At 39.3% G+C, this 26,049-nt stretch overlaps 1 long non-coding RNA gene across 1 annotated transcript in view; it reads left to right on the top strand.

Moving 5' to 3' along the window:
• The first annotated feature begins 2,338 nt into the window (after positions 1 to 2,338).
• Positions 2,339 to 26,049, top strand: part of LOC149315558 (uncharacterized) — a 46,634-nt gene continuing 22,923 nt past the window's right edge. The window contains exon 1 of the long non-coding RNA XR_016280670.1: positions 2,339 to 4,547. This is a non-coding gene — a long non-coding RNA (uncharacterized LOC149315558). The remainder of the gene's footprint in view (positions 4,548 to 26,049) is intronic.

The raw sequence follows: 26,049 nt of genomic DNA, 5'->3' as shown, positions 1-26,049 counted from the left end.
CCTCTCAGCTGTAAGCTTGCATGTGCTCCCCTCCCTCTGTACCTTAGCTGGAGATGCTGCAGGAAGAATAGAGATGTAGTGGTGCCTATTGGGGGGGTGAGGTGCAGTGTGTGGAGGGGACTTTGTGTGTGTGTGTTTAGAGGGTGGAAGAGGATGGGGGGTGGGGTTGCCTGAATTCTCTCTCTCTCTCTCTCTCTCTCTCTCTCTCTCTGTCATTCTCCAAGTGAGGTCTAATACCATTACTGGGCCTGCTCTCTTTCTCTCTCTCTTTCTCTCTCTCTTCCCTCCTGCATTAGAGATTAGCTTTAAGGAAAAGGCTGACGGCTGCTGCATGCAACGCATTATTACCTTGTGATTCCATGACCCTCCTCTATGCATCCCTAACTCTCGAAAGCTGATTCAGCTTTCAGCTACTGCTCTGGTGACTTCCACTGCTGCAACAGAAAAAAAAATCTTCTAACTGGTATGTCTTCTTTTCCTTTCCTTTAAAAAAAATCATCTCTCACTGTCTCTCTCTTCCATCCTCTTTACTATCTTCCTTCCCTCCTTTTCCCTCTCCTTCTTCTGAACTGCACCAGCTTAGCTTTCTTTTTAAAAGACCTGCTGCAGAACTCTTTTTCCTTCTGTGCATGCATCCAACTTGTCTCTCTCTGTATGCACTTAAAATGCATGTTTCTGGATCCAAGAGAAGGGCAGAAACAGTACATGCTTTTATGGGTGGTGGGGTGATGGATGGGTTAGTGTTAGGACAATATGGGATTCTCCCCCCCCCCCTTCTCTTCCTCCCCCTTTTCCTCTTGTTGTTGTTATTCTATTGCTGTAGCACACACTCTGCATTTAAAAAACACACATACATCCACACACACAAAACTGCAGAGCAAGCAGTGGACTAGAATAATCTGAACTGAAATGCTAGAACTTTGACATGTAGTCATATTGCAAGGTTAAACCAACCTTTTAAGTGCCTCATTCAGATATGAGCTGGCTAATGACAGCTGTGGAAGGGAGGGGGGATTTTACATATATATATATATATATATATATATATATATATTAATAACTAGTGGCTGTAAGCTGTAATGATACCAAAAGGGGAAAAGGGACACAGACACGCAGCTACACAGGCACACTCACAGTCACACAAGGTGGTTAAACTTAGCCTAACTTGTCATGATCTCAGCGCTGCGGTGATTAACCGTTGAAATGCCAGGGCTCCTGAGCATTAATTACCTGTGCATGATTTATGGGTAATCAAAATGGGAGGTTGGAGGTGAGGACAAAACATCCGTAAGAGGTACATTGGAAAAGCCAAATGGCTTGGAGAAGTGAAATGCAAGTTACACTTAAGAACATCTTGTGGGTAGTTTCGCTTTTTTCTTGGCCTTGAAGATGATCTTTTATATATGAGATTGTGATGGCTGCTCAGTCATACTTGTAAAGTCATGTAATAACCAAGAATGTACTGTGGTTTTGATATCAGTGATGTATATGCATTTGTATACTATATATACTTGAAAAGCATCTGTACTGTTTAATGTTTTAATCCTGCAAGTAGGTGGAATTGCTGTCTTTACTGAGTGTGAACATTTGTACGTGCATATGCTTGTGTCCCAGCAATGCTCGGTAACACATGTCTGTCCTGTATACCCAGTGTACTTAATCTATATGTTATGGCTGTGGTCTTTGAATCATGTACTGTGGAATAGACCCAAGTACTCTAGTGGAGCTGCTCCAGAGTTAGTGCATTAAGGATTTCAGACTTGACCACTTGAGCTTGGTGCCACCAGCTTCTTTTTCTTCTCTATACTGTACTGTGCAAGTGTGCAAAAGGAAAAATGAATGCCTAATATTCAGCAATAATGTGCAATTGCATAGTCAGAAAAGCTGTCATTGTAACTGCTGTTTTTCTTCAGAACCGGCTCTATTCCACCTCTTGCTCACAACAGGGTTGTTAACATCAAGAAATTGAGTCAGTTGAATAAGGAATAGCCACCTATTTAGAGTGGGCAGGGATAGTCATCCTCTCTGTTTCCCTTAATGTTCCCACCTCTCACTTGAATAATGCCTTTCCTTGGCCCTTCTATCTTGTACATCTTTTGACACGCATGGCCATTTTTCAAATATTTGATATTGGCATTTTAGTTACAGAGTTGAGAAGCTCTGTACAGTGGGGTGGGTTCATGGTACCTTTGTATCACCACACCCACAAGGTGTCAACTCTTTCCTTAATTCAAGTTTCTCTTTGGCTTTTTAAAAAACCTTCTTATAGGTGGATTTTTATTAGAGAGAGAGAGAGAGAGAGAGAGAGAGAGAGAGAGAGAGAGAGAGAGGATCTCCCTTTCCCAGCATTTTGCCCTTGTTCACCTTCTTATCATGCAGGATTTTCCCACTATGAATGAACCGACTACTCCAGCTGAAGATGAGAAACTTGAATTGCCCTCTGTTATCCTTGAGGGTGTGAAAATGATAAATAACCCTGACTAAATGTAAAAGCAGCAGCTGAGCTATATAATTCTGCTGTGCTAAAAGAAAAAAAGAAAAAGAAAAAAGAGTGGGAAGCGAAATAAGAGCACTTTGGGAAGCCTGTAAACCCAGTGCAGACTCGGAGAGCAAATGTAGCACAATTTACTTATCTGTCTTTCCCCAAACACCTTGCTCCATCAGGAGAGAAATGCCTGCACCCCTTCCTCCTAGTATTCATTTTTAGCTGGACTTGAAAACTTTGAGGTGACTTTTCTGTTAACCCCCCCCCACCCCATGCTGCTTTATAAAGAGATAATCCTGTCCCCAACCTTTTTTTATTTATAGGGTTTGGCTCTTTCCCTTTGCTGCAGGGAATTCCCCTGGTTGCCAATTAGCAGCTGTTCCATTTGTGCAAGGAAAAATGTAGGAATGTTCAAGGATGCATGGGGCAGGGGTTTGTAAGGAGAGAAGTGGTAGCAATCAGGGCTCTTTACAATAATTTAAAGGTGGGGATAAAGAAATAAAGCTGATCACCTTCATTCACTTGTAGCTGTTTTAGAATTCTCCCCTCTCCCTGCCACTGGAACATGAACAAACTAGCTGAAGGCCTGCTTCTCAGCATGCTTTTTAAACAGCATTTGCTGATGATTTCTAAGCAAGGACACTTCTTTGCTATCCCATCTCAGTATCATTCTCTCTTTCTCTGTATGCTGATTTTGTAGCTTGGCTCAGTCTCGCTCAACTGGATTCTACTGCTTTGATGCATTCCAAGGAGGAAATTTGTTTCAGCAGTCTTCCACTGAGTCCAATTCCCTGCAATGGGGGTATAATTTGGAAATTTGCCTATATAGCAATAGTTGTAATATAACAGGGTGTGGTGGGGTGCTAGAATGATCAAGAGGTTATCAAATTGCCATATCACCCCCCCCCCCTTTTTTTTAACCAAAAAAAAAAAAAAAGATATTTGAAACCATTGATGCAGTCTATCCAAACTAGTCACAACAGTTGCTTGGCATTAACTGGCTACTAGAATGAGTGGAAGACTGGGCCCACTTTGGAAATAGTTAATAATGAGAATCACAATCATAATGATCAATTAGCCTGAGAATAACTCTTTGGATTTGTGCTAGAAATGAAGGTTGCCTTTGCTGTTGCATGTTAAAATGTAGCGCGGAGGGGGTGAGGGTGGGGTTTCAAGACCCATCAATACAATTAAGTATTCCAAAGTGCTTAGTTTGCCACTTGCTAAGTTTACTTAAACCCTCTTTAAAGGGTTCATTAGAAGACTGTGAGAAATGGTAAAATTCATTAACATTAAGGCAGCCGTTCTGCATTTGCCTGTAAATTGGTATTGATCTGCATGGCTCAGGACTGGTGGCAGGGAGGGAAGGAGTGAGGAGGGGGGATAGAGGAAGAGAGAGAGAGAGAGAGAGAGAGAGGAGGTAGCCGTCAGATGGAGCAGGTGAGTGCTCCATTACAGCAATGCTGAACGAGCATTATGCACCCAGTGTGACCTCCTGGTTTGCTCGATGTCTAAATCCTTCTCATAATAGTCTCCTATTCACTACACTCATCATTCTCAGTGGTGCTACTCGGACCTCATTGTTAGGGGGGCTTTAAAGCTCAGAGAGGCTGTGAGGTAACCAGTGAGAAGAGAAAAAAGAGAGAGAGACAGAGAAGAGGAGAGAGAGATTTAGCCTGACGCAAACAGAAGGGAGACACAAGGTTTCCCACATGGACACTCGCACACACCGAAGAGTAACTCCCTTGACTTTCTACTCTGGCCTACTCACAACATCATACATCCATCCTGAGCTGCTTCCATGCCTTGTGATCCTGCCTGTTCTCACGTCCATCTCTGGCACCCTCTAATATCAGGAACTCCAACCAGAAGATATTTTAGAAAAGTCCATTTCTCTCAACCATTCCCTCTGCACCCCCCGGCCAAAAAAGAAAGACAGAGGGAGAGAGGCCAAAGAGAAAGCCAAACCTTTTTCTTTGGGGGGTTTCTACCCTTCAGACTGCACATCCTTTATCGTGACCTACAAAACAAGGAAGAAAAAAACTAACAATGGACACCTGAGGTAAGGAAGAACTTGCTTTTTTATCTTACATTTGTACAATTCTCTCTTTTTCTCTCTCTGTGTGTATTTGTATGCATGTGTATTTTCCTCTGGTAAGCTCTTTTTAACAGCAAGTGAATGCAATGCATTGATCTGTTAAGTTTATAAAGTGGACATTTGGTTTTGTATGTGGTGTTTATTTTAAGACAGAGCAGTGTGTGTGTGTGTGTGTGTGCGGGCATTATCTGTATTTTATAGATGCTAAATCCAAGGAAAGAAATGTATGTGTGTCTGAAGAGTGGATGAGAAGACGCGAAAGCCCTTCACAAGCTGAAAGTTTCAAATTGTCTAAAAAAAAAATTCTGTGTTTTTAAAATGAAACCTCATTGGAATGCATGTGAATTCTCATGTTTATGTTTGTTTGTAGGATAACTGAAGAACTGTATATTATTCTAAAGAAGAAGAAAAAATCTGTTCTTATTATATGTAAATGCTTTGCTTTGTTTAAATAATTGCTAAATTTCCTTCCTTCCTCCCCATGCAAACTGCATTGTCTCCTTCTGTTCTTTCAAAAATAGGGGGCTAGATTCCTGCACAGATTTATGGATGGATGGTGAAAGATTAGTCAAAGGCAAAGTGGGTGTGTATCTTGGGATCAGTTTGGAGTGTCAACCTGGCAGCAGGGGTGGGGCAGAGGCTTTAAAAGGTGCGTGCTGGAGAGAAAAACCTGCTTTTTGTTCATTCTTTGGGCTGTTGGGTGCTCAGAACTGGGGCTGCTCTTGGTGAGCCACTCAGGTGCTCATCCTGAAACTTACCTGCTTGAGTGACATACTTCTTTATATGCCCATATGAACCTGGCAAACTATGGAATGTAAAGAAGTATGTATTTCAGGTATGGATCTTCGCGCTGGTGCTAATGTAGGATGTAGGGCAGAAGAAAAAGGAAAGATGAAAGGTTCAGAGGAAGGTTCACTTCTCCTCCTTCTCCTTCCTCTTCTTTGTTTTTTTTATTATTATTATTTAATGCTTGACATGGCAGACTGACTGGGGAGTCAATTGATGATCGTGTTCCAGCGCGTGTATTGTTCTGTCACTTTCCCTGTGTCAGCAGGTGGAAACTCTCATCAGGACATTAAATATTCAATATGCTGACTGCAGTATGGGCTTTGAAAGGCAATGGTAGGGAAAAATCTCACTGTCCACTTCCATGGTTTTCCTTCCTTCCTTCCTTCCTTCCTTCCTTCCTTCCTTCCTTCCTTTTTTCTTTCTTTTGGTTCTTATTTCCTTTCTTTTTACCTCACTGCCTCCTTTGCCATAAAAATAAAGAAAAAGTGTCTATCTAATAGATTGCTTAATCCTGAAATCCTAAAGAGAAAGAGAGTTGGGGGGGGGGTCCATATATGTAATATGTATGTGTGTTCCTTATGTGAAAGAAGCATACTGAGAATCAGAAAGGTTGTAAATCATATGTGTGCTTTATTGGAACATATGAGTTTAAAAACTTCCTCCTCTTGAGCTCCCCCCCCCCCCGAGTTAATCCTTAAAAGGCAGACCAAAAAGTAAAATTAAAAGCAAAAGCCAAACAATTTAAGCTTCAAGCACAGGACTAAATGAGTTATCTCTTCCACTGCAAAATGTGAGAATACCTAGGCACTTGCCTTGACATACACACCACTTTTTAGAAGGGTGTGAACATATGTGTGTTTCTTCAGAATGGGTTGTTCAGCTCTTTTCTATTAAAACCAGAGTACAATTAGGGGTTGACAGAGATTTGCAGTTTTGTTTCTCACTATGACTACAACTATAAATATATAGCAAAAGACGCAACCTCAGACTTCAGCAGGGAGGAATGCCTTTGAAAACCATGAGGCTGTTGTCTTCAAGTGCCTTCATCTTCCAAAGAGCTCCATACATGCAGATTCTTAAATTCCTAAAAGAACTCTTGAAATCCACAAGAAATATCTTTTTTTGAATGAAGTGAAGTGACAGATTTTCTCCCTTTCCTTGCTCTGAGACATTAACTCTTCCTTAACTTATTTCACCAGTAACACCATACTGTGTGTTCTCAAATGGAACGCCTGTCGGTCTGACGTCAAGTTATTCTTAGTTTGCCAAGACGCTGCACACCACACAGCCATCTATCTGACAACCCATGAAAGTCTTGATGTCTTGATCCCCCATTGCTGAGTTGCTGATCAAGCAGTAGACAGATGCTCTCTCTGGAAACCTTAGCTTACTGTGTTGTGAAGGGCTGCAAAAAGAGAAAAAGAAGGATTTAGAAGGTCACCCTTCACTCCCCAACCCCAAATCTGTTTCTGCATCAGCTCACCAGAAGTCCCATTTTTACTTGTGGCATGCAGTGCAGAGGATGTTTTAAGTTAAAAGAGAAGCTCAGTTATAAAGGGTGTAAAGTGTGTGCATGAAAATTATACAGTGGGTCCTAGGTATCTGCTGGCATTTGGTTCTGGGACCCCAAATGGATACCCAAATCTGCGAATGCTCACGTCCCATTAAATACAGTGACATAGTAAAATTGTGTCCCTTATATAAAATGGCAAAAATCAAGGTTTGCTTTTAGAATTTATATATTTTAAAAATATTTTCAAGTCATGGATGGTGGAATCTGTGAATGAAGAATCTGTGGACACAGAGCGATGACTATATACATTTCTCACCAAACACATTGGGGAGGTTTCTTTATTTTAGACTGTTCAAGAAGGATCACAAAAGTTTTTTTTTTTCTTTTCAGATTTCTCTTGTCAGTGTGACTGTAGAAATAGTCTAGTAGTATCTGAACAAGAAGCAGTCAGTTGTTGTTTAATGCAATGATTTGGATGAGAAAATGAATAGAGGCAAATAAGAAGACAGTATAAATGTTTAGGAAATTGATTTACACAAAGTTGGCTGTTGACCCATTGTTTGACCTTTGATCTTTAGGAGATAATCTCCCTTGTGCCAGCCTCCAACAGGTGGAAGCAAAAATGGTAATACAGGTTGACCTTAGCCTCCCCAAAGCAATGACCTTTGGCTTGAATAACAGATTACCAGGCTTAAATATTTGGACTGGCTGTGGAAGCTGTTTCTGGAGAAGGGGTGGTACAGAGGCAGGAGAGCTGACTCACAGTTTTCACCTACTATTCTAGCAGCTTCAGGATGCCTTAAAGTGGCCAAAGAACTCTTATCTTTCTTGTATTGGCATTCATGCAGAAGGTTGGAGGGCATAAACTCTCTGCACTCAATACTAGGGCCACAGTAGATATAATTTGTTTCGCAATGCATGAACTGCCCATTTCTCCTGCCAGATGGAGAGCCAAAAGGCATCCCAGTCATAAACTGGCTGGGCATTTCATGTCCCATTGAAATCCTTATTACAGGACTTTCTTTCTTGTAATTGGCCAAGGCTCGGGGGGTGGGGGGTGAGGTGGGGGGATGAAATGCAATAGGATGAAATGCTTGGAATTGACATGGGAATATGTCTTGGTGGTTTTGAAACAGATGCAGACAACCTCTGAACCACCTTGGGAGTCCTTTTTGCTTACCTAATGCTATGGAGTGTAAAGAATACTCACAAATTTTATTGTTTAATAAGAAAGTGTATCGTGACACACTGAGACACTGGTCACCCCCCACAGGATTTTATTTTATTGCAGTTGAGGTCTTTTTTCAAAAATAAATAAATAAATAAATAAATAAATAAATAAATAATTTTTTGGATTTCATTTGCAGAGAACAGTGTTTTTACACTGAATACACTTTTTGCAGACACACACAAAAGTTTGATACAAATGAGATTTCCCTCTCCCAAAGGTCCTCAAATGGGGAAAAGCATTTTTTAAAAAATGGGCAAAAGCAACTAAGCTTTCTACACTGGAGAGAAAACTTCCAAAATTCTTCTTTCTAACATGCATGTTTTACATGTCTATTTGCAATGCTGTTAGAGGACAAATCTCTATCTTAAGGTGTCCTCTACTGGAAGGACTATTATTTATCTATTTATTTGTTTATGTTTTATTTCCAAACCACCTTTCCCCTGAATGGGACCCAAGTTCTCTTTAACTATCCAAGAAGTGAGATCAGTTTCCCATCAGGATTCAGTACTTGGAGAATGGATTACGTCACCATACTAGTTACCTTTGCAGCATCTGCATTGCAAAAACAATCCAGTTTGACACCACTTTAAATGCTACGGAATTCTGGATTTGTACTTTTATGAGACATAGAGCTTTCTCTCTCAGAGAGCTCTGGTACCATGACAAACTACAATTCCCAGAATTCCATAGCATTGGGCAGTGTCAGTTAAATTGGTGTCGAACTAGATTATCTCTGTGGTCACAATTTTCCTCACTACTAAGGTGGCACTGTGTATCTATTTAAATTATGTAATTATTTCAAAATTAGCAAAATTAGCCTAGTAAATGTAAACTAGTAAATGTAAAATTTATGCAAATCTTTTTCATATTTTATCCTTTTGCTCAGAGAATGCATAAATATCAACCTGCCCCCTATCTGTCATAGTTGACTGCCAGGGGTTGCTAATGTGGACCCATGTTTTGGAAAATAGCATAAAAATGAACTTTATGGGATGCCAGAAGGGACCCATACATGGTTATTGGGCTGCATTTAGCATGGTAGATCATAAGGTGTACAGAGCCCTTTTTTTAAAGAAGGGAAATCATTCAAATAAAGAAAACAACAAACTGCAAACCCAGTAAATTAAAGATGTTATAAAGGCTCATCCTTCATTTTCTCTGAACTGCACCTATTTTATGGAAATAAAATCCAGTTAATTTCAGTGATTTCCATGCTTCTGATGAAAAATGAAGCCATATTTTATAGGTGTTTGGGGTGTTCCAAGCTCTTATGTGCATCAAGTTGGGATTGTTTATTACAGAAGCTGGCTTGAATACCCTAAAGACACCAGATCCCATTTGATCTTGGTAATCCTAAGGAGGGTTTACTCTGGTTACTACCTGGATGGGAGATCACCAATGAATACAAGTGTGGTCTTGTTTTACGCGGGGGATCCGTTCCGGACACACACACACCACGTAAAACAAAAAGCACGTAAGCTCAAGCCCCATTACAAGTAATGGGGTTTGTGCTTGTGGCGGCTTGCGGCGGCATACAGTGTATGACGCGGATGCACTGTACTAGGTACTGTGGGCTATATTTTGGAGGAAGGAACTGGCAAAACTACCTCTGAACATTTCTTGCCTAAGAAAATCCTTTGAAATTCATGGGGTCACCATAAAATAACAAGTAACCTGAAGGCACAGTCACACACACAATATGTACAGAAACAGCTCTGTAGAGCAGATTTATATTATTGTTCCCATATTTCAAATGGGAAGGCTGAGTCTTAGAAAGATTAATTTGCTTAATTTTACCTAATATACTGGTGGCAAAAAGAGATTCAAACCTGAATTTCAGATTTGCGCATCATTCTCTCAGCCACTGTAAAATACTAGTTGACTGATAACTGGAGATGTAATTCTTTACTGTTTTCTTCTCAAAGGAAGCAACAAGTAATTTTGATAATTTTCTTCCTGTTTTGAGAAAGTCTTTAAAAAAACAGTTTGTGAAGCTTGTTCGCAATTCAGGACGTCTTCAGTGCAAAATTCACGCATTGTTGTTTTGCAAGAAAATAGCAGAAAAGACCTCAGATTCTGCCAAACTATTTTAAGGTGATAAAAGACACCAAGTCCCTGCTTAGCAGTAACATTTTACAGGACGATGCGGTGTTTAAAATTAAATCATTAGTGTTTTAGAATTAGCCATGGCAGACCAGTAAAATGATATTTCCTAGGCTTGAGTTTGTAGCTTTTGCACGGCTGTAAATCAGCGATGTTTATGTGGGCAAACTAAATTTGAAAGAGGGACAAATAGCATCACTGTCCTGGGTTTAAATGAAGATTAATCTCTCTTAGCTGCAGCTCCCTATTTATTTATTTATTTGGTCTGTTGTCGTAAATGTTCTAAGTGCAAAATGTTTGAAAAGAAGAGAAACGTTAGAGCTTTAAGCTTTTGTTGTGTAGAGAACCCTAGAATAAAACATGTCCACTACATCTATGGATTTATTCTGGAATAAGGAACATAATTCTCAGGGTCTTCTGCACATTCTAGCTGATGATCACATTCTCTTTTTTCCAGCTCAGATTTCACTGACATTTTCAGCTATTTATTAATTAATTTATTTATTTAGGATGGCTTGATCCCTGCAGTGATTTACATGAGCGAAATGCATCTTCAATGCCATTTTGATTGACTTTCATTTTCCTCTCCCTCCCTTGCATTAATATGCTTCTTAATCAAAGGAAATTACATCTGGAAGTAACTAAATCATGCAGTTTTTAAATTTTATGTAAATATTTTGGTAGCACTAATTTGAGGGTTTGCCTTTCTGATCTTTTACCAACTCAGAAAGAGAGAAAAGAGACTGCAGACTGGAAAAGGGGGAAAATGTGATAGGTGAGCAGCAGTGAAGCCTTTTAAGGGGAAGAAACTCGGGTGAAGTTGGGAAAAATATTCACAGTAAATTTGAAACAAATGCACAAAATGTATTGAATTTTTTCTCATTGATTTTCTTTTTATCACCTTGCTTTTCATATATACACTTATCCCACTTCATCTTGGGATGTATTACTCCCCCCCCTCCATTTGTTCAGAATGGAGCTGATTTCTCTAGATTCAACCCTCTAAAATTATTAGAAGCAAAAGCACTTTAAAATAAAGTGAACTATGGCTCATATCTCCCCCCAATAAACGTATAGTGTTTATGGCTAAAGTTGGTTCCCGCAGTTGTCCATCCATGCAAAGCAAAGCCATTCCTTAAGAACAAGTTGAGAAATTCAGGAGCTGTCATCCAAACAGCTAAGTGAGGATTTGTTTTAAGAGCTTATTGTGGAAACAGTAGCTCTGAGGATTGTAAAAGCTGTAAATTCAGTGGACCAAATTAGTTACATTTTCCTATTCTGTCTGCTTTGCAAAATTCTGCCTTAAAAACACACACAACCACACACAATTAATATTGTACATGTAAGTGAGAAGGGGGGGATCCCTGCATATGCACTGGCTGCACAGGATGGACAGAAGGGGGCAAGATATTTTTGTGAAATTTTAAAAGTATTCCCCCCCCCCCCCCCCGATTCAAAACTAACAATGTGTACAGCTGAAATGCAACATCCAGATCAGGTAAGCCATGCATAAGTAAGCAAAAACATTTTGTATCTTCTAGAAACCACTTGAAGGCTTCTTGCAAAATACAAGGATGTCACTTTTGCCTTTCTCACTATAGCAACTAATGAGGGAGCCAGTGTTATGTAGTGGTTTGAGCATTGGTCTACAACTCTGGAAACCAGGGTTTGAATCCCCACTTGGCCATAGATACCCACTGAGTAGCCTTGAGCAAATTGTACTCTTTCAGTCTCAGAAAAAATGTTGCCAAGAAAACCCTGTGATAGAATCACCTTAGGTTTGCCATAAGTAAAAAATGACTTGAAGGCACACAAGAACAAAATTTTCTTTACTTAAATTTCTGCCATGGCTCCATCCTATGTAATCCTGAGATTTGTAGTTTTTTTTCTGGCACCCTCTGAGAAAGAAAACTAAATATCTCACAAAACTGCAGAATTCCATAGCATTGGGCCATGGCAGTTAAAGCAGTGTCAGAATGCATTAATTCTGCAGTGTAGATGCAGCCTCTGTGCCTGTTACCATTTATTTCTTTTAGATCTCGAGTATCAGGTGGCCAAATAAAGACACTTCCACACCCCATTTCTAAATAAATAATGATTAGAAAAAGAAGAAGAAGATGGTGCTTGCCATTGAAGTTTAATAGGGCATTCATCAAGAGTGATAAAGCATTTCATTGCACAAAGATATTCACCCATGCGCTGGCCATGCTTTCTGTGCCTTTTTTTTATTTTTGGTTTAGTTTGGATTTTTCTTTCTTTATTTTAGAAACTGCCTCAGAAAAGAGTGCATCAGCAGCCTGACTTAAAACTGTCGACCCCATGTGAAAAATGTTTCATGGAGGAATAAACTGCTATTAAGCATGATTAGATTGACCTGCACGACAGATATTTTAGCTGCAGCAGCATAAGTCAGTCATAATGAATATCTCATGCATTGAACAGAAACACACACCCCTTGAAAAAAGACTTAAATTAAAAATGAAAGAAGCTTGGGATATTTAAGGCTTTTGGGCCGGAGGATGTGTATGTCTATTTCAAAGGGAAATGATAATTTTATTTTCTTTAGGAAGGAGGTGTGTGCTGGGGTGTGCGTTTGGGAGGGAAGGAGGCTGTATTAATTGCTGCCACTTTAGCACAAATGGAAAGTATGTGACTCTGATCCAGCAATCAAAAGGGAAGAAGGAAGAATTGTGCTGACTCAGGGTTTGAGCAAGTCTGCACGTTTGATTGCAGAATAGATCGGCAGCACTGCAGTGCAGCATCTGTCCTTCTTTGGAGTCCAACTTAACTGGGCAGGGCTTCCCTCATGTTCATGGGGGCAGGTGGGCATGAAAGGAGAGAGGGCCTACGCTCACCTGCCATTACAATGTTGGCCGGTTCACACCCGCTCACCAACCTAACCCAAAGCATTCTTCAGGTCCAAAAGAGGGGAAAATATGGGTTGGCACTAGAGGTCAAAATTTTATGAGACAGCTGGGTGCTTGCTTGCTGCTTCTCCTTCTTCTTCTCCTTCTTCTCCTTAGTTTCTTCTTTTCAGTTTCTCTTCGCTAATATTCTGAACCTTGTTTTCGAGCCAGTTTAGTTACAACGTTACAGCAGAAGCCTGTATGAGAACATACTGATTTCATTCATGGTTTTTCTTCTTGTTTTAGAGTGTAGTGGAAATGATTTCCTTTCTGGACCCCTCTGCATATGGGGAAAAGAGCTTATGCTCAAGCCCCATAGAAAATAATGGGGCATGCACTTGCGGTGCACCGTGTGCCATGTAATGCAGGTACGCGCCCCATTACTTCTGCCGGGACTTGCCTTCCGCATAAGCCCAAAGCTGCGGAAGGCAAGGCCGCCTATGGGGATGGTTGACTGTATATCATCTTTGCAAGGCTATATGCAAATTGGCCAATTTCAGTATTCTATAATGAAAAATCCAAAGGCCAGAAATATATTTTTATCAAAGGATATTATTTTCTTTTAAATATGATAAATATAGTGGGTCCTTGTTATCCACTGAGATTTGCTTCCAGGACCCACTGTAGATACCAAAATTCGTAGATGTTCAATTCCCATTATATACAATGGCACAATGAACTGGTGTCCTTTATATAAAATAGCAAAATCCTTTTTTTTTTTTTTTTTGGGGGGGGTAATATTTTCAAACTGTGGATGGTTGAATCTGTGGATGCAGAATCCATAGATACAGAATGCCAACTGTTTTATTATCTTTGAATGTGATACTTTGTCTGTTATCAAATATAACTCTGTTTCTATCATACCTTGGTGGGGGGACAGGTCAGGGGGTGAGGCGATGATAGAATATTAAGACAAGTTAAATAAACAAAAAAAATCCTGCCTATTTTTTAATTCTGCTAAAAATGAATATAAAAATGGTGGGTTCTAATACTCTTTATGCCCACTATTTCTCTGATTGGCAAGCATATACTGACAGTGTATAAAAGTAAACCTATCATATAATGATCAGTTATTTCATTGTGAATAAAAAGGCAAAGGTATTTTGGATAATGAAAGCCTTTACAGACTAACTGTACCTAAATGGATCTGATAGACCTTTAGTGTTTTAGTCTTATTTGGACAGGGGTGGTCTTTCAAAATGTTTTAATGGCTGTTTTAGATTAATGTATAATTTTACATTTTGTTGGCTATTTTAATATGATGCTTTTCATCCCAATCTTGTAGAAATGGTGCAGTATTAAATAAATAATTAAAGAAATAAAAATAATGACACACAAAAAATATGGCAGCAGGGGTGGGTAGGCAATAGAATTTGACAAGTTAAAGCCCAAACATAAGTTCACAGAAATGTTATAAAATATTTAAAAGAACTCAAACATACTAACATTTTAGAGTTCTGTATCAATTTTTGTAATAACCGCTTTGATTCTTTTTCAAAGGTACAGTAGGCCCTTGATAACCCTATGAATAACAAAATCCATGGACTCTCGTATCCCGTTATATGCAATGGTGCAGTAAAATGGTGTGCCTTATATAACATGGCAAAGTCAAAGTTTGTGTTTTGCATATATATATATATATATATATATATATATATATATATATATATTCAAACCGTGGATGATTGACTCTGTTGGTGCAGAATCTATGGATATGGAGGGCTGACTATACAACTGCTTTAGTACACAATCCATATCCACTTAATTAAAAATATTTTTTTTGTCTAGCAGAAAGCTCTGTACTTCTCCTCCTCCTCCTGTTTTCTTCTGCCCCCACTGCATTTGGCCTTTCTTTTTGCTCTCTATTTGAAGAGTTTCCTTCTTTCCTTCTCTCCTTCCTTGCCATTTTCTGTTTCCGACTGACCATTTTTACCTCCTTCCATTAGTTTCTTTCTTTCCCGTTAGAAAGGAATTGCCAACATGAAATTGTATCAGTGATCCCCTGCATTGCTTATGTTCTATTAATATCTGTCAGTTCTCAAGATCAAAATGAAATGTTACAATACATGCATGTTTGTGGATGAAAATGGGAGACACACATTTAGTCCTTCCTCTTCTCACTTTAACATCTAGTAAATAAAATGTATTATCACAGTGTCACCACTGCATTCTGTGTTACTACCTTCAACAGCAGCAATTGCAGACTGAAAACAAAGAAATCAAATGGGATTGTGTCATACTTCCCCTGACTAGATGATGGAGAGAAAGAGTGAGAAGCATGAGCTGAGTAGTGGTACAGTTGCCATTTTGACAGGCAAATGCTTTATTTGTGTAACATATGTGTCTTCTCAATGTCTGTACCAGTTTGTGGAACACTGTGTTGCCAAAGTCAAATGCCTCAATTGATAAAGCATTTGGTGATATGGGACAATATTGGATGTTGCCTTGTTTGTTGTTGTGTGCTATGAAGTCAACTTCAACTTAGGGCAACTCTATCCTAGTTTTTTTCTTGGCAAGATGTATTCAGAGGGGGTTTGCCATTGCCTTCTTCTAAGGATGAGATGATTTAACTTGCCCAAGGTTACCCAATCAGCTTCTTTGGCTGTGGTGGGATTCAAACCCTGCTCTCCACAGTATCAAAGTTGAATTGCACTGGAAAAAAGGGGAGGGGACAGAAACAGAGTCAGAGAGTAGCGGCTTTTTCCATACCTTACTGTATGATTGAACAGTGTGATGTGGCAGCTAAAAAGGCCAATGCAATTTTAGGCTACATCAATAAAAGTATAGTGTCTAGATCAAGAGAAGTAATAGTGTCACTGTATTCTGCTTTGGTCAGGCCCCACCTGGAATATTGTGTTCTTGGCACCACAATTCAAAAAGGACATTGAGAAACTGGAGCATGTCCAAAGGAGGGCGACTAAAATGGTGAAAGGTCTGGAAACCATGCCCTATGAGGAACGACTTAGGGAGCTGGGGATGTTTATCCTGGAAAAAAGAAGGTTAAGAGTTGATATGATAGCCCTGTTTAAATATTTGAAGGGGTGTCACATTGAGGAGGGAACAAGCTTGTTTTCTTTTAAATCCTTTCCTACACGAGGGAGATTTAAGGGATAGGGTGGCAAACTTGGATCAATCATGAGATGCTCACAAAGAAAGTCATTAGAGGGCCCAATTCTTGCATTAAAATCACCCATTAAGATGCACCTGGAAGAAACAAACCTAGTGGATGCTTTGATTGAGAGTTCCTGCATGGCAGGGGGTTGGACTGGATGGCCCTTGTGGTCTCTTCCAACTCTATGATTCTATGATTTTGTAATGCTTGAGTTCTCTTCCTGAGGTAGACAGTTGTAGAAGCATGTCTTTTATTGAACAGGTTTTTCCAGCTAGAAAAAAGACATGCTTTTACAACTATGTCCCATAAAAAGAGAATTGAAGCACTACAACATCATGCAGTAAAGCACGAAGAAAGCCGCTGTTCTCTAGCTCCGTTTTCACTTTGTTGTCTCATGCAATATAGCAAGTACATTTCTATACCACTTATCAGTGCAGTTAAGCACTCACTAAGCAGTTTACAAAGTGTAAGCTAATTGCCCCCAACAATCTGGGTACTCATTTTTAGCGACCTACAGAAGGATGCAAGCCTGAGTCGAGTCTGAGCCCTTTCTCACTCCCTCACAAACTATAAGTTTGAACTTGCAAACTTATAGTTTGTGAGGGAGTGGCTGCAGTACAGGCATTTTACCACTGTGCCACCAGGGCTCTTAGCTGTTAGTCCAGCACTCAAACCATTTCACAATGCTGGCTCTGAATAAATTGCCTTGTACCGAGTCAGAATTTATCCCAGTATTCTCTTCTTACTGGCCGCAAAGAGGAATTCTCTAAGACCTCATACAGAGGTCTTTCACATTATCTGTGGCTAGAGATACCAATTACCCAGTATATGTTCCTACATTCCTACATCTAAACCATAGACCTCATCTTTCAGTAGTAACCTTTCAGAATCAGATCTTGCTGCTCTTCTATTCTGTTTAACATTTTAGTTGTGTCTTTAAGGTATATTTTTCATTCTTCCATTATTTTTTTAGCCACTATGGAATTGTCCTCTTGAAAGGGCGGGTGTGTTGCTGCTGCTGTGTGCCTTAAAATAATTTCCTAAAGCAAACCTATCATGGTGTTTTCTTGGCATGATTTGTTCCGAGGAAGTTTGCCATTACCTTCCCCCCAAGGCTGAGAGCAAGTGACTTGCCAAGGTCACTCAATGAGTTTGATGACTGAGCAGGGAATTGTACTCCGGTCTCCAGAGTTTAGTCCAACACTCAAATCACTACAATATGCTGCCTTTCCAAGCAGGGTGTGCATATTTCAAAATAGAAGTAAATAAATGCGTGCTGGTGTCAAGTCTCATCTGGCCAATGTGAAGGAATAATAGTATGAGGTGTGTGTTGATTCCTGTGAGACTAAGGACGCATTCACACAACACAATTATGGGACAATGTTCCACTTTAGCTGTCATAGCAACATTCCATGGAATCCCATGGAAGGGCATTTTGAATTTCTGACCAGAGAGCTCTAGTGCCTCAGCAAACTACAGTCCTCTCTCCCCATACGTGGGGGATCTGTTCTGGACCCCCCCCCCCCAATGTATGGAGAAAAGAGCGTATGCTCAAGCCCCATAGAAAATAATGGGGCATGTGCTCGCAGTGGTGCACAGGGTGCGCAGTGTGAGTACTCGCCCCATTATTTCTGCCAGGGCTTACCTTCTGCGTAAGCTCAAACCTGCAGAAGGCAAACCCACCTATAAAGAGGGCTGACTGTACAAACCCCATGGAAACATGGTAGTTAAAATGGATTAAACAGTGCAATAATTGTGTGATGTGAATGGACAGACATACATTGATGTAGATACCTATTTTTGGTTAGAAAGCAGTAGTTTCTTATGATAATTGTAAGCGTGGTGTATGTGTGCAAGAGAGAATGTTGTAATTTCTTATTCTTTTATGTTTTTTGGTTGCTTTAAAATTCTTACATTTTTCCTGCAACTAAGGGAGATGATGTGTTAGAAACGGAAAAAGAAAAAGAATGGCCTAAACAAAAGTATTAGTTCCGCCTAGTGTAGGCCTATTGAATTAATAGGGAGAATGTTTTTTTTTTTTTAAGCAATCTTAATGAACCAACAGGTTTCCTCTTATTACAAATAGCAACTGAATTTCAGTCACTGAGTTGTATCCTAGTGTGGCCTTGACCCAACATGATGCTTCCTTCTACCTGTACAGGGAAGAACACTTAATTTTCAATGGCTGTCTGTGCCATAGTCCTTATTGTTCTGGAGCCGCATAGGAATCTACAGTGGATAGGGGAGATGTCAGCAAAAGTCAAGTATCCCATTTTCTGCAAGTGGAACTCATTTCCACTAGTGCAAAGCCTCCATTTGATACAGCTCTGTCTTCTAGAATAATTTTCAGGGTAATTAATCTAGGACCTTTTACCATGGCTACATATACATTGCCAGACAAGGGAAGAAATATCTAAGCAATTTATATAAATTTTGCATATGCTAATTTAAATGTATAGATGCAAATTCAGAATAATTACCATACTTTAAATAGAGGTATCTCACTCTCTGTGTGTCTGTGTTCTTTCAAGTTGCTTGTCAATTTATGGCAACCAACAAATTTCATAGCATTTTCTTTGGTAAGGAATACTCAGAGGTGGTTTTGCCAGTTTCTTCCTCAGAAATATAGCCCATAGCACCTGATGTTTGTCAGCAGTTTCCCATCCCTGTACTAACCATGGCTGACCCTGCTTAGTTTCCACAATCTGATGGGATCTTTTGTCTTTAGGGTGTTACTGAGGGTTAAAAATTGTGTCTGTTAATAAGTTTGCTGTCTGAGTGAGATGCTGATAGTTAACTTCAAAGCCCCAATTCCCCATTCTGATGGCTCAGTATCATTAAACTGGGCATGCAAAGCAGCCTATTCCCGCAAAATGCACAGGGATTTGATCCATCAAATCGCATGTGCTGCACAGTTCTGGATAACTTGTGGCTGCATGTGAGATTTAATTCTAATAAAAAGCATTGAGGTAACATGCTTAAATGTCCAGAACATTTAATTTGTACTCAACCTTTTATAAACCAGCATGTGCAGGACTGGTTTAAACTGTGAGCTAAATCCATAAATAATTTATGGGCAGCTTCACATATTGCAGGAAACATTGATGAGCACATGTTATGAGTTCATGTAACTAGGGGGGTGAAAAATCTATCAGTCTTCTTCTTCTTGCATATCTCAGAATCCCATCAACCATCTCTTTCAGTCCCTTGTCCTCTATCAGTTGCAAGACTTTTTATTTCTTTTGGCATGGATGTTCATGTGTACATGACTGTGTTTCCCCCCACATATACCCATTTTTAAAACATTTTTCTAATGTACATATCTTTGTACAGATCTGTACAGATTCCCAATCAACCAAACTGTGTTTGTGCATGTTGTAAAACATAAGCCTTTTCAGTCACACAAATTTCAGAAATATTTGCATGGCTTTTTGCATATTTTCACCTCCAAACTGAATTCCAAGCTTGGCTATGTAAAAATTCTTGCAGCAAGCTGTGTCTTACATATTCTGTTTCATTGTCAATTCCAATAGGTGTGAAATGGGTATTTCCACACAGAAATATGAAACCGGCAAATTTATTTTCCATCCCTCCATATATCTGCTCCCTAGTCCTTCCGAGAATGTATAAATGTGCGACAATGTACAATTACAGGAGTAGCAAAATAAAATATTAAGTAACATGCAATATAACCATTTGAACAATCCCGCCTTTCATTTTTGATTCACAACTTATTAAGGGTTTTCTAAACCCTTCCTTGTTATTTTCAACCTTCTGAAAATTCTACATTTGGGACTCTTACTAGGAGAAAAAAAATGAAAGCAAGGTTTTCCAAATAGTTATACTGCATATTCCTCCACAACTGAAAGCAAGTCTTTGCACCATTGAATCAATGTCAGGTGGAAAGCTAACTCAGTTTTAAAGACTGTTGCCAGATTCAAATTGGGAAATTCTGAATTAGCAAAGATTTGTGTCTTCTGCATCTTCTTCTTTTTTCTCAGATTAGCAAAGTATGACACAGAAACTGATTGTTTAAGATATGCCTTGACCATTGAGCATGTGTGTATGTGTGTGTTTGTGCAGCCTTCAGGGAGGAAGAGAACTTTTGCTGAAGAAGGAGGGCAGTGGCAAATGTTTGCAAGGCAGGTGGATTATCCATGCATGAAAAGCTAACTCTTTTATAGTTGCACTTGTCAGCAGGATGTAGTCTGACCACACGTGCAAAATCTCTTTTTGCCCACTTGTTCACAATACAATGGTCCTATTTTTCATCCTGTGTCATTCTGAAAGCTGGACTAATGGTATAATACAGAGTCTCACTATATACAGCATGCAACCTGATTGTAAGCTCCAGACAGAGATGCATTTAAATCCATATCTTATTTTTATCGAGCCTTAGATCTTCCTTCCAGCAGTAAGCTTTTCACGTATTATGGCAAGCTCTCTTTACCCAAATCCTTGCATTTGGGCTTCGGTATCATCATTTACATCTTCTAAAGTTGAATTGGTATGAATAAAGATATTGTAAGTTAATACATGTCAGCCAATTTCATTCTGATTTGTGAGGAGGGAAATTCGTAGGGCAACTTCTATATATTTATTTAACAAAAATTCTCTGGAAAGCTGTTACAATCACACAAACACACATGCAGGCCCACTCTACATGAACCTTCATTCCCAGAAATCAAAATGCAGTTGGCTCAGAAGTATTATTTAAATGGCAGAAAACAGTTTTAATAAGTCTTATTTAAATGGATGCCAGTGGGCCATAATGGTTTGAGCATTGGGCAATGGTTCTGAAGACCAGGATTCAAATTCCAGCTTGGCCATAAAAACCCACTGGGTCACACTCTCTCGGCCCACACTCTTGCTAATGGCAAACACCCTCTGAAGAAACCTGCCAAGAAAACCCTATGATAGATTTGCCTTAGGGGCACCACAAATCAGAAATGACTTGAAGGCACACAACAAACATACACACAAGTGGAGGGAATGCATTAGTTTTAAAACAAGTAGTAGGAAAAGTGGATTTCTCTTTCTCTTTATTTGCATTTTTGTCTTTTTTAAAACAGGAACTAAACTGTTCTTAACATCAGGTTGGAATAGAGGAATTGCATATATTTTTCACCACCCTCTGCCTTCATTTTTAATGGATAATATGCAAGCTTAAGGCAACAGAGAGAAGGCTTTTTAAATTAATTAATTAATTAATAAACCCCGCTGTTGGGTTTCTGAGCAGTTCTGTATGCCCAGATATGGCCAACATTTGGCAGAGTACTTCACTCTATCTAAAAAAGTCCTAAGAGACCCTCGGATGATTCCAAAGGGGACTGTGGAACAGCTGATATAAATAGTCTTCATTCTCAGCTGCCCTTCTGGTGAAACTGTACTCTGGGCAATCAAGAAGAGCAAGGCTGCCTCTTGATAACTGAGCGCAGAAGTGCAATGTGATCGGTGACCAAACAGCTGTGGGGATGGTAGCCACTCCTGCAAAGGCCTTACATAGGCACATCCATGGAGGCATTTCAGGGACTCAGGAATCCAGTGAGCTAACAGCGACCGAGAATAAAGTTCACTTCCAAAAGGACAGGACACCAGAGCTCGATTGTGAAAGTCACACGTTCTCATTTGGAGCCTCTGGATGACGGGCCGTTCTTTTTTTAACTTCTTCTGCTGGAGCTAAGTGTAGAGGCATGCTCTTTCAAAAGAGCAAGGCGCCAAAAGTTAGATGGAGAAAATAGTGGGTGGAGGGGGGTGGCAGCAGCCCTGGAGAAAGCACACACATTTCACGAATGTACATCCTTGCTCAGTCCTCTGTTTTACAGAGCTATATTCAGTTCGTGCCTCGCTGCAATTATGGCAGCATCTTATAAGAAAATAGGAGATCAGTTGTAACTATGTGCCACATAATCCCAAGTGATGGGATAAAAATGAAAAGGGGCTGTTGCCTTCATGATCTGCTTTTGGGCTTTTTAGAAACATATGGCTAACCGCAGTAAGGGGGGGGGAGGGGAGCTGTTTCTTAAATTCCCTTCCTGTGTTGATTCTGGGTTTTTAAAACCAGACTGACTGTTAGGGAGTAGATGTCAACCAACAGTTACTGGGGTGCCATTGCAAGGCAACAGATTTTATTTGCTCTTGTATATTTTCTGCCAGTGGGGTCAGGGGCATTTGGAATTGCTGCCTTGAGAAGCCCTAGACTCCCTCTGCTTGAAAATTTTGTTTTGCAAGTTGCCTTGAGTCTTGCACTGGCAGAAATGTGGGGTGTAAAATATCTAATCAGATAGTTTGTTCACTGTCCTTTAAAGCTGACTCTGAGTTACAGCATTGCTATCCTAGGGTTTTCTTGGGAAGATTTATTCAAAGGAGGTTTGCCATTGACGTCCTCTTAGGTTGAGAGGTTGTGACTTGCCCAATGTCACCCAGGTAGCTTCCATGGCTTAGCAGGGATTCGAACCCTGGTCTCCTGGGATCCTTGTCCAACACTGATAATACCACTATGCCATGGTGACTCTCACAAATAAATAAATTGCCCAGATCAACTTATAAGATGAAGCCAAAGATGCTACTCAAATTATACATCCAAGAAATTCTTAACAGATTTTTCATAAGACAAGCAATTTTTTTTCCTAGAGAGGTTCTACAGAACCCATAGCAAACTTTCAGGCAACCTTGTCAACTCTAACTGTGCTTGATTTGTGAAATGGTGTGTATCATACTCTGAGTCTCACCAGTCATGATTGCCCATTTTGTTTTCAGTCAGAAGCTGAGAATGAAATTCTGCATGCAACTGGAGACGTTGGTGAGCAGTTGTGATCAGATTTCAGCAAAGAGAAATTTTCATTAATGAATTTCTTTTTTTTTAATTTTATATATATAAATTTTTATTGAATATAAAAACAAGCAACATGTAACAAACCAATATACAAATAACCACAAATTTACCAAACAAAAAAGAAAAAAAGAAGCAGACAATGAACAATAAAATACAGTCTTAAGACCTCGAATGGGAATCTCTCTCCTATTTATCCTATGTCCTAACTTCCCCTACACTAGACTCTCCTATAGCTTCCTTACTCTCTTACTCTCTTACTCTTCTTCCTCCTTCTACTCTTATTCTTCCCATCTTCACTCTTCTCCTACCTACCCTAACCTTCTTCAACATTCTGCCTACCTTCTACCTCCAACCCTAACTTCCCATATACACATAACAGATACTAACAAACAAACGAGTATGACACAAACATGGTGACTTCCTTACACCAGTATTTGCTCTATTCATGATAATAATGCCTTTCTTACATTCGTATAATTGTTTGTGGATCCCATTTCCTTCCTAAAATATCTCTAATATTTTATTTAAATAAGATAAAATAAAAAAAGGAAAAAAAAATAGAAAAAAAATAAGGAGATAAGGAATAAAGATCTAGGTGCTTTACACTAGATTTACCATCTTATCCTAATTACCAAATTACATTTGCCATTTTACCCCATCTCGATTCTAAATATCTGAGTACATCTGTCCATTCTTCTTTTGTCTGACTTTTAGGGTTTCCTCTAACTATTTGTGTTAATCTGTCCATTTCTATACCTTCATACAGTTTATATGCCCAGTCCTCAATTGTTGGACAGGTCTCACTTTTCCATTTCTGTGCGAGACATATTCTCGCTAATACAATCATATAATAAAGTAACTTCTCTTCCTTTCCTTTGACCTCCTCTCCGAATATTCCCAAAAGGTAACATTCTGGTGATAATTTTATATGCTTACCCATAATTGTATTGATCTGGTTGTTGATGTCTTTCCAATACTTTTTTACCTCTTTGCACGTCCACCAGCAATGGTAGAAAGTCCCCACTTCCTTCTTACATTTCCAAAATTTGTTATTCTTTGATCTATTAATTTTAGCTAATTTGACCGGGGACAAATACCAATGAAAAAACATTTTATAAAAATTTTCTCTTAAATTTTGAGAGACAGTAAATTTGTAGTTGTTTTTCCACGTTTTTCCCCACTGGTCCAGATTAATCGAGTGTCCAATATTATTAGCCCATTTAATCATGTGTTCCTTTACCACTTCCTCTTCCAATTCCCATTTCAGTAGTACTTTGTAAATCTTCCCAATTTGTTTCCCTTTATCATTCAATAGTATGGTCTGAATTTCCGAACCTCCTTGTATGATCCCAAAGCCTTGAGTTTTCAGGTCTTCTCGAAATCTTTCATATAGTTGTTTATAAGTGAACCAATTAATGTTCCAACCAATCTCATTTAACTCATCTCTAGGTTTTAATTTCGCTTCAAAATCTACTGTTGACAAAATATCTTTATATCTAATCCATTTCCCTTCTCTTACCATTTCTTTCCTGAAAAAGGCTTCCTGTGGGGAGATCCATCCTTCTAATTTCGGCATTATTCTGCCTCTGTACTTGTTCCAAACTTTAATTAGGGATCTTCTAATAGAATGATTTTTAAATGATTTGTTTTGTTTCTCTTTTCCGTATGCTAAGTAAGCATGCCAGCCAAATGTAATGCCGTCTGCTTCTAAATCAATTAATTTCTCATTTTCCAATGTTATCCACTCTTTAATCCATAAGAGGCAACACGCTTCATGATATAGTTTTAAATTTGGTAAGTTCAAACCTCCTCTTTCTTTCGTATCTTGCAGTAATTTAAATTTTATTCTTGCTTTCCTTCCTCTCCAAATAAACTGTGATAGGTCCTTCTCCCAATTTTTGAATATTTTATCAGAGACTATTATTGGCATTGTCGATTAATGATGATTAATGAATTTCTAGCAATGTGTTTAAAAAGGAAAATAACACTTGAGACTTTTTTGCAGACAGTGAAAATATAATCTCAGTAAGGTTAGTTAAAATATTTATCAGACAAATAGGGGGTCTATCCATTTTTGTGCATGAAAGTATGATTGCAAGGTTCAGGTTCTTAGTGAAGCAGATAAAAAGGAAGTTTAATTTAAAGAGCTTAATCCCATTGTGAGTCACATGGCTGTTCAACAAACTCGACTTTTCCTCTGGACCTGACTGATTTGGGAATGTTGCAAATTTATGTATAAATGGTGACTCATCTCAGCCTCCTTAAACTCACCTTTGATGCTTTTTCAGGACTCGGTGCATGATACGTTCTGATGTGATCACATTTACAAGACCAGTTCCACAAATTAAATTCAGGTGAAAAAGTCAGACAGTGTTGACTTCACAATGTGAGAAATGCTCATATTAATCAACTCTGTTCTCATCAGAATGGTTGTCTGAGTCTTAGATCTGTCTTTAATAAGCTCTGTGAAATATTTTGATTGTTGGGGAAGCATCTCCTGTGCTAAAACAAGTATCATTGGGGGCCATGGTTCAGAGGAAGAACATATGCTCTGCATGTAGAAGGCACACAAATCAATTCTGTGGCAACTCCAAGATATCTGCTTGACTTTTTGTAGGGCAAAGACCTAGCTCTATGTTAGACTGACAAGTGGTACAAGACAGTGTAAGGCCATTCCCTATTATCCTATTAAAATGTGGCATTTTTCAGAGTTAAGCTTAGTTAGCATCTCCACCTGAACAGTTTTTAGCAGCCCAGCTCTCTTCAACACTGTTATAGTGGCTTTGCAAAGCTGCCATGTTCTCATATGAAAAGGACTGTGGCTCAATGGTGGAATACCTGCTCTGCATACAAAAAGTCCCAGATGCTGTGTATCCACAAATAGCACTGGGAAGATTCCTGTCAGAAAGGCATAGTGATCTGGATGGAGCAATGATTTGTGGATAAAACAGGTGTGGGGAAAATTTGAGGCTTGTAG

Source organism: Sceloporus occidentalis, unplaced genomic scaffold (genome assembly GCF_023333645.1).
Source record: "Sceloporus occidentalis isolate IW3139 unplaced genomic scaffold, rSceOcc1.0.p SCAF_3, whole genome shotgun sequence".
Classification (NCBI taxonomy): domain Eukaryota; kingdom Metazoa; phylum Chordata; class Lepidosauria; order Squamata; family Phrynosomatidae; genus Sceloporus; species Sceloporus occidentalis.
Note: the sequence above shows the minus strand (reverse complement) of the source record. Positions and strands in the feature narration are given on the sequence as shown.